Raw genomic sequence first — 6,397 nt, forward strand, 5'->3', positions numbered from 1 at the left:
TTTTATCTCCAAAGCTCCCAAGGACATATCCCTGAGTGAGAATAAATTGCTAAGATCATGTGGATAGTACACATGATTAAACTCAGTTCATGTCTCTACTTTTTTTATTATTGATTAACTTATATTTTACATTGTTGTTCATTTTTGTAGAAAATTTAATTTCTTCCCTCAGGTGGACTTCCCATAAGTCCCCCACCACCACATCACCCGTGAACCATCACCAGTCCCTTGTGCTCTTCCCTCCGGAACCTGCTGCATGCCTTACATCTATAGTTTGCCTGCAAGTTTTGTCTTTTTTTTTTTTTTTTGACCCTTTGTTCAGTTTCACTATAGACCTCCTGTAAGTGAAACCACCTTATATATTTTGATATTTTTCTTTTTCTTTCTGACTTTCTATATAAACTTTTCCGATTTGGGGAACAGACATAGAAAACTACTTGTGTCACAGTCACTGCAAAGTCTCTATGTAAAATGTCTTGGTTATTAAAACTATCACCAAGCTCACATGGAGTGAGCTTTTTCTTGGGTCTCTCCTTGCGCTCTATGCACGGGGGGGTCAGTTTCAAATCATACCTGGCTTGTGACCAATGAAGTGGAAGAACCATTGAACAGACTGTGCTTCAGTAATTCTCCAGGAGGCTGCAACTGAAGACAAATTCCACCCGTTTTGGTATCCCTCAACTTACTGTAAGTATAAAGGCAAATTAAAGTGAGCACTAGAGACCTCTAGGGATGACCATAAGGAATAGTTAAAAAGTAATGTATTACTTGAGGGAAGGACACCCTCAAATTGTCACCTAACTACACTGCCCTAGAGAGAGGCAGCACAGTGGCCTTACTGCATTCCATCAGCCTTGAGTCTTCTTTGGCACCATCTGATCTATTATTCAATGGCTCCACAACCACGGTGAATGCCTTTAAACTTCACTTCAGACCTCACTCCTTTCACCTGTAAAACCTGGACAATAATAGCCCTTATTTATACAGCTGTTGGAAGGATTTCATGAAATGGTTACAAGTGTTTGGCAAAATGCCTGGCACTCAGTAAGTGGTCAATAAATGTTAACTATCATCATTTTTATTATCCCTTTCTATGGTACTACCTTGGAGTGAGCTCTTCCTCTATTATGAGTTGCTTAACCCTTAGGGAGGCTCTTATAAAAGATCATCATACTTTCTCCAGTTTCACGTAAAGGGTATATTGGCTAAAAGAGCTGCCTAGATCCCTAGATCACCATCAAATCCCAGAACCACATAATTGAAAATTGGCACCAAAATCCCACACTCTACATATTATGCTCCATCTTGGAGCCATGCATTCTGAGCTGACCTTTTCTGCATTTTATATGACTATAGTTACCAGAGGAACTTACTGAGACTTTCCCAAGTAAATCTGTCTAAAGACATAATAAGCATAATCTCCATACCTAAAGTCATAATAAGCATAATCTCCATCACCTAAAGTCATAAATTTCATGAACATTAGTAATTAGTCCTATGCTTTTGGCAGCTGGACAAGTGAGCAGGTAAACTTGATAAATATTGCCACAGAGTTGTTAGTAGATATTTGATGAGCTCTCTAACTGGGCAGGCTTCTATTTTCTCTGTGTCATACAAAATACCATTCTGTGTGCTCCTGTTGTGACACTGTGTGTATAAAGTCAGAAAGGGTTATTCTTTGCATCCACAGGGGCTATTTATCCTCTGACCTCATAGCCACAGTATCTAGCTCCCACAGCTTACAGAAAGGCTTACATCCTTCCAGGAATCAGAGAGGAAATACCTCCAAACTTATGGTAACTATTTCATCTGAACTTAACTTTCTCCAGCTAGGTTCTTTATAGGACAGTCACTGATAAAATAGGCAAATCACAGGTAGCCAGATAATTATCTTGAATCTTCTGAATCCTGGACATTTTAAAAGGTTGTGAAGTGAATACTTTGTCTAAAAATCTTCCAAGAAGAATCTCAAGTTTTCTCTTCTAAAATCATTTGTTTAAAAGGCCTCCATGGTGGTGCAAGGGGTTACGTCTCAGCACTATTAAGCTCTTGGCAGCTACTGCAGCACAAGTTCAATCCCCAGCCAGGGAGCTGACCCCCATGGCACAGCAGACCTCACCTGTCACACCCACTGTTCCCTTCAGCAGTGCATTTCTGTCAGTCTGCCTGATCTGCTCCCAACTCTGCCTCTGGTGAATCCTCTCACTACCTCCCCGCACCTCTGGTCTGCACCCCAGCTCTTATATGCATAAATAAATTTAAAAGAAATCATTTGTTTGTAGTATAAAAATCCAATTTCTTCTGATAAGTTTGCAATAAAAGATAGGCATCAGTAAATCACCAATGTACCATGAATTTCAGTAAAACTTTTTCTATGAAATCAATGGTGGGATTTAAAACCCCAGTCATGGTTTTGTAAATCATTTTAGAAGTGCATTTGAGGCTACACTTACATCTCTTTGGTAACTTTCATTTTTTTTTAACCCAGCATTATTGACATTTAACTGACATATAACTTTGAGTAAGCTAAAGTTGCAAATGTGCTGATCTGATACAGGTAGATATTGCAAAAAGATAAGCTAAATGTCTATCACATCACATAATTGCAATTACCTATGTCATAAAAATAAAAAAATTATTGCTTAGCAACTGAAAAATACAGTATTATTAACTATAATCATTATACTGAAATAGTGGTTTCCAGGGCCTAGGGAATAGGGGGTGATGTGGTCAAAAAATACATTCTTCCAATTTATATTTAATTTCTGGTGACCTAAAGTCTGGTTATATCTTATAGCAGCCTGTACACTTGGTTTCCTATCACACTTGTGTAAAGAAAACATTAAATACATGATCCTGTACTTGAACAAGAATCAGTATGTCTTAGGGTTGTCAATTGTTAATATCTTCATAGATACTAAGGAGCAAAAGAGATAAGATTGGAATTACGGGTTTTTGTTTCCTATTGATCTACCACTCAGGTGACTAGTGGTTGTTCCCTGGGCCTACTGGACATGACAAAAAGTATATTACCATCATTAGGTATTTAATATGTGCAAGATTAATTGTACCCCCAGTTGGCATTTTGTGATGTCACATTCATTTCAATGACAGCTTTTAGGATTGCAATGACTCCTTCTATATAAAGAACTAAAGGTCACTAATGCATGGTCATACTCTGTTTTTATATTATGTTGATATTGTTAACAAAGATATTATTAGCCATAGTTTTTGTTGTTTCATTTTGTGATTGGGTGGCTTTGGAGTTTTTGTGGAGGGTAAGTGAAACATATATATGAGTTGAGGTGTGAAGCTGTACCCCTATAGTTATACAGCCATGCAAATGAATGGTAGATCAATAACATTTGATTAAAATAATACTGTGAACAATCATGATTTAATCCATTTAAATATCCACATTAGTCACTGTATTTTTTATCCAAATTATGTTCTATTATTCCTAAAATTCAAATTGAGGCTGACACAAGAGATATTTTCAGCCTTCCAAATAATTCAAAAGAATGGATTACTAATCAGCTATTTAAAATTAAAAGAGGACATCTTGCCATTTGTGACAACAGGGGAGTAGCTGGAGGGGATTATGCTCAGCAAAGTCAAAAAGAGAAAAATAAATACTGGGTAATTTCACTCATATGTGAAATATAAAGAAATAAAGCAAAGAAACAGACAAAACTATGCCAAAACAAACCCTAGGAATCTGACTGCAGAACTCAGGTTACAGAGGAGAGATTGGGGCTAGGGAGCACAGGAGAAGGAGGCCCAATGGGCTATGTGAAGGATTAGGGTGCTTTGGTGTTGGATGTGGTATAGTATCAAACATCTGAAGAGGTGTAAACCTATACCCCTAAATCATATATAGTGTTGTGAACCCATGTTATCTCAGTAAGAAAAAAAAAAGAAAAAAATGTATCAAATTTTTCTAGAACAATTTGATTACAATGTAAGTAAACCCATCTGTTTCACCCACAGAATGTTTGAATAGGTGACCAGAGTTGCAAGGCAATGACTTTCCTTCAAAATCATTTATGTCTATCTTTGCTTTAAAAAGTCACTTTATTTTTTATATCTAATAACTTACAATGACTGGAATTTAGATGAATTAGAGATGGGCTATTAAAGATACATGATCTTCTAAGGTGAGTAAAGGTCTCTACATCCCAACTCTTTGAAGAAGAAATGTATCTATAGGAAGTATTATTATGGGCAGGATTTATTTGCTCCCCAGTTTTAAAGGCCCCTCCTAACATACAAGGCCATTTCCGATATAAATTTAATTTGTCATTTTACTTCATCTTCTGCTACCCCATGATCCTCTGCTCAATTCAAATCCCTTCAAAAGGAATCACTATTCAGGAAAATCTTGTTTTTCTTCCTTTTTTCTTCCCGGTCCCTGACACATTCTCACCTACATAGCTGCTACTCAACCAGCTATTTCCAGGGGAAATTTGTTCATATTCTATCACTCTTCAGTGTGATTATTTGCTGCATGCCAGTATTTCTGAGTAGACTGTGAGCTTCTGAAATACACAGGCTGCAACTTAGTACTTGTGTATCCCTTGTGCCTTGCTTTATATCTGACATAATGTAGCGTTCATCTCATAAGTATCTTTCGAATGAATAAATGAGTTGGCATGTTGATTATAGTAAGTGCCCATATTAACAATATAAACTTCATTTAGTAACAGTTGCAGTTACTATTGAGATGTATAAAATAAAAATAAACCCTGTCCTCAGTGGCCTTAGACTGTTTTGTTTTAGGAAAACATGCTCTCATTTTCCTAATTTGGAGAAGCTTTTACTCTTAAGACCCTCTTGACATTTTCCATTTCACTTACTATTTTAAATTTCTGAAGTTTGGAAAACCCAGTGGAACATTAGGAAACAGAGTATATTTGATGTTGGAATCATTGTTCGAATTATCTTACATACAAAATTAATAAACTCTTAATGAACTTGTAGGTGCCCTTATAAGTGATTTGAAAATACACAAGTGCAAATTAGGGCTTTCCCTATTGGGCATATATAAACACTAAGTTCTGAGGTTTTAATAATGAACAAGGCAAATGTAGTCCCTGTCTGTCAGTATTATACTCAAATTCTAGCTTTCCCCAAAACTGCCATTTGCTCTACAGGGCGACAAGTATAGATTCAGTTGAGTTCTGAAGCATATCTGCTGTGTTTCATGAGCTCTTCCAGAAGAATATTTACACTGAACCCAAGATCTATATCAGCCAATGTTTTTGGGAACCAATGACTGGACAGGGCTTAGTGCTTAATTGGAAAAGTGGAGGTGATACAATATTCTCCAGAAAAACTCAAACCCTTCTGCTGACCAATACCCAAAAGGCTGAGACCACCCAGGGCACAATTTGGCCCGTGGAATACAGAGCGAAGAGACAACTAGTATGGGGACGCACCCTCGCGGCCTGACTCTGGAAGTGACTAACCATCCTTTTTGGCCGGGGCACTGTCAAAGAGCTGCACTGCCTTCTTGCACAGCAGGGAGTACCAGTAGATCTGGGGAGCAATGAGGAAGGCATCGGCCACACTTCAGAAGAAAGGGATACGGAATGGCAGTTGGAACAGGTTTAGCCCCTGCTATTGGCCATAAGACTCATACGTGAGGGGAAAAGAGGCTCCGACAGGAAAGGAAGGTGATCGACATGGAGACTCCATTCACCTTGTAAGAAGGGTATGCTGCTGCTTTAGCTGAATCAGAACTCTGCCCAGTGACACAAATGGAGTGCTCAGTTCTGCTGTGAAGATACAGCCGACAAAGAAGTCCCCCAGTTCTCCCCTAAACGTCTGTGTGACTGGCACAAGTGCAAACAGAATGACTGCATGGTGTGGGACCACGAGGCGATTTTTAATTAGAAGTTTCAAAAAGTAATGAGGGAGTGTCTGCGGTTCTGGGCCCTGCTTCGGTGCCATTCACAGAGGTACATGGCATAGTAGTCATAGATCATGTATGGAATCAAAAACCAGATGTATTCTCAGGCAAGCCGGTGCCTGTCGGAGATCATGTCGCTCCAGGAACTGACGACGATCCCGGAGCCGGTGGCCAAGTCAGCCTGCACTAAAGAAACCAGCCTGATGCTCATCATTGCGCAGTTGGAGTCTGGTCATTCTGGCAGCGCACAGCGCAGCCCGCAGGTGCAGAGCGCCAAGAGCCTGGGGAAGAAGAGGAAGCCCCAGAGCAGCGTGAGCAGCATGGGTGCTCCACTTGGTGTGTCTCCTGTGCGTTCCGGCTCTGCACATCTCTGACTCCATTTTTGACTTGTAAACACTGGTAGATTTTAAGGCCCCCTCACCTCGCTTCCCCCTTCTGTGCCATAGCTGGCCACACTGGTAAGAAAGACTAGGTTTTCCCTCCTCT

The 6,397-nt window shown here is 39.4% G+C and overlaps 1 pseudogene across 1 annotated transcript; it reads right to left on the minus strand.

The window, feature by feature from the left end:
• Nucleotides 1–5,463: 5,463 nt before the first annotated feature.
• Nucleotides 5,464–6,233, minus strand: LOC311185724 (TLC domain-containing protein 3A-like; annotated as a pseudogene). Its single transcript has one exon. The product of its transcript is annotated as a TLC domain-containing protein 3A-like (transcript).
• Nucleotides 6,234–6,397: the final 164 nt, after the last annotated feature.

The sequence above is a fragment of the Talpa europaea genome, assembly GCF_964194135.1.
Source record: "Talpa europaea genome assembly, chromosome: 2".
In the NCBI taxonomy this organism is placed as follows: domain Eukaryota; kingdom Metazoa; phylum Chordata; class Mammalia; order Eulipotyphla; family Talpidae; genus Talpa; species Talpa europaea.